We start from the raw sequence: 3,093 nt of genomic DNA, 5'->3' as shown, positions 1-3,093 counted from the left end.
AAAGAGAGATCAAGATATGAAGGAATTGAACAGAAGATTCCAAAGGGCAGCATAGGAAGACAAAGTATTACAATGAAATGTGCAAGGAGCTGGAGTCAGAAAATCAAAAGGGCCAAACTTGCTCAGCATTTCTTAAGCTCAAGGAACTGAAGAACAAATTCAAACCTCGAATTGAAATACTTAAGGATGCTTTGGGCAGAATATTGAATGAACCAGGAAGATGGAAAGAATATACAGAGTCATTATACCAAAAGAAATTGGCGGACACAGAGGAATTCATGAAACAACGTATGAGCAAGAGCCTGTGGTGATGAAGGAAGAAGTTCAAGCTGCTCTGAAAGAACTGGCAAAAAGAAGGCCCCAGGAATTGATGGCATATGGACTGACATATTTCAACAAACAGATGCTGCCCTGGATGTGCTCATCAAGTTGTGCTAAGAAATCTGGAGGACAACCACCTGCCCAACTAACTGGAAAAGATCTATATTTGCTCCCATTCCAAAGAACGGTGCTTGGAAAGTGTGCAGAAATTATAGAACAGTATCGTTGATAACACATGCCAGCACAATTCTGCTGAAGATTATAAAAAAGCTCCTGGAACCATATATCAACAGAAAACTGCCTGACTATGCAGGCTGGGTTTAGAAGAGGCCGTGGTATTAGGGACATAATAATAGTTAATGTCAAATGGATCTTGACTAAAAGCAGAGAGTACCAGAGAAATGTCTATCTGTGTTTTATCAACTATGCAAAGGCATTTGACTGCATAGATCACAATAAACTGTGGCTGGCTCTGAGAAGAATGGGAATCCCAGAACACTTGACTGAGCTTATGTGAAATCTATGCTTGGACTAGCAGTCAGTCGTCAGAACAGAGCAAGGAAATACTGTATGTTTCAAAATGGGGAAGGGTGTGTGCCAAGGATGTGCCCTATCTCCTATCTTTTTAATCTATATGCGGAACAGATTGTCCAGGAGGCTGGGCTCTAAGAGCAGAAATGTAGCATCAAGATTGGAGGTAGACACATCAACATTCTGTGCTATAAAGATGACGCAAACCTGCTTGCAGAAACTGAGGAGGACCTGAAGTGCTTGCTGCAGAAGGTCAAGGACTGCAGCCTTCAATATGCATTGAAGCTCACCTCAAGAAAATAAAGATTCTCGCCTGGGGCAGAGCTGTGCCCTCTGTGTCCGCCTATCCAGCATGCTGGAGGCAGGTCGGGGCCTCGCCAACATGAGCCCCAGGAGGAAAGATGTTTATAATCAGGCGGCTCACTCTGGCTTCATTTTCTAGCAGTGGAGTTTGTCTTCGGTAAAGACGACGATCAGACAAGAGGCTGGGATGAGCATGCCACCACATCAGATTTCTGCTATTCCATCCCAGGATGCCACCGTTAGTAGAGTCTACAGAAATAAGATCAGAGAGAAAGAAAGGGAGGAACAGAGTGAGAAGCCTTTGGGACATTCCATGAGTCAAGTAACATTTCTAAGGCTGGGAGTCCTCCATCATTGGCCCCAGTGTCTGCCTTCTTCCGGACCTCCACTACGCCGTCCAATCAGGACATCTGCAGGATCTGCCACTGTGAGGGTATTGAAGAGAGCCCCCATCATCCCCTGCCACTGCACCAGGAGCCTGCATTTTGTGCACCAGGCCTGCCTGCAGCAGTGGATCAAGAGCTCTGACAAGGTGCTGTGAGCTCTGCGAATGCGAGTTCATCATGGAGACCAAACTGACGCCTTTGCGGAAATGGGAGGAGCTGCAGATGACTGCCAGCGAACACAGGAAGATCAAGGGCTCAGTAACTTTTCACATGGTGGCCATCATTTGTGTAATCTGGTCCTTGTATGTGCTCATTGACCGTCCTGCTGAAGAGATAAAGCAGGGGCAGACGACAGGAATCCATGAGTGGCCCTTTTGGACTAAATTGGTGGTTGTTGCTATTGGCTTCACCGGAGGACTTCTTTTTATGTATGTTCAGTGCAAAGTGTATGTACAATTATAAAAGAGACTCAAGACTTATAATAATCTATGTTCAAAACTATCCAAAAACAAGCAAAAAGAATATTTTTTTAAAATCTGCACTAACCTAGACTTGAAAATAAAGATGGACCTGGGGTCCGTCATTCCAACACAAACTTTTCTTGTTACACAAAGTCTGAGGACATTGGAGCAGCCACCTTTCAGGTCTTCCAGGTGGAGGGGTTTGCCTTTCCTGGACATTATGAAGAGCTGAAGGGAATTGTTTACTGCCAATTGTGTATCTTTTATTGTGTCATTTAATAGGTGAATATCCTCCTTCATGAACTTTCTGGTAAGCCCTCCCATGTGGAAAGCACATATCTGGATTCCATATGTGATGTGGACAGGAAAGACAGAGAACCGTCACCTGCGAGGTGGGGCTGGCTAAGATCTTGACCATGCTCTTGGGCACTTGAGGAATGAAAGGCTGGGGGAGTGAGGGAGGAGCAAAAGAAAGATGATGCCAGGGCCCTCGGGTGCAGCCTTTTCCAGGAAGGCTGTCAGAAATGCCTGATTGGGGGCAAGGAGTTCCACACTTGCTGAGGAGAGCCCAGAGGTGGTGTGGGGACATAGACTGTGGCCTTCCTGCTCTTGCTGCTGTTGTGCCTGTTGTTTCTAACAAGCAAACAGAACCAAGTGCTCTACAGTGGGGAGAAGTGAGTCACTGAGCAAACAACACTTTATAAAAGAAAGCTTTATTTTGTAGTATGTTTTCAGTGGGATTGATATTTTCACTGTCTCATTTATAAATGTTCTCTGTGTTGTACCTTACTTTCTCTTTTGCATTATAATCTGAAAAACCCTGTTTGCCTTATAAATTCTAACATGTATGACGTTCACTCGGTGTCCATAAAACCCACATGATCATAAACATTAAAAAAAATAATAAAGATTCTCACCACTGGGCCAATTGGCAGCATCATGATGGATGGTGAAGAGATAGAGATTGTCAACAGATTCAGTTTGCTTGGCTCTACAATCAACATTCTTGGTACCAGCAGCCAGGAAATTAGAAGATGAATTGCATTGGGAAAGTCAGCTCTCAGAGACCTCTCCAAAATACTAAAGAGTAG

The 3,093-nt window shown here is 44.4% G+C and overlaps 1 pseudogene; it reads left to right on the top strand.

The window, feature by feature from the left end:
- Nucleotides 1–1,342: 1,342 nt before the first annotated feature.
- On the top strand, nt 1,343–2,281 carry LOC102843424 (annotated as a pseudogene).
- Nucleotides 2,282–3,093: the final 812 nt, after the last annotated feature.

This window comes from Elephantulus edwardii, unplaced genomic scaffold (assembly GCF_000299155.1).
Source record: "Elephantulus edwardii isolate Elephantulus edwardi_28Jun2011 unplaced genomic scaffold, EleEdw1.0 scaffold00104, whole genome shotgun sequence".
NCBI classification, from domain to species: domain Eukaryota; kingdom Metazoa; phylum Chordata; class Mammalia; order Macroscelidea; family Macroscelididae; genus Elephantulus; species Elephantulus edwardii.
This window is presented reverse-complemented; position numbering and strand designations above follow the sequence as displayed.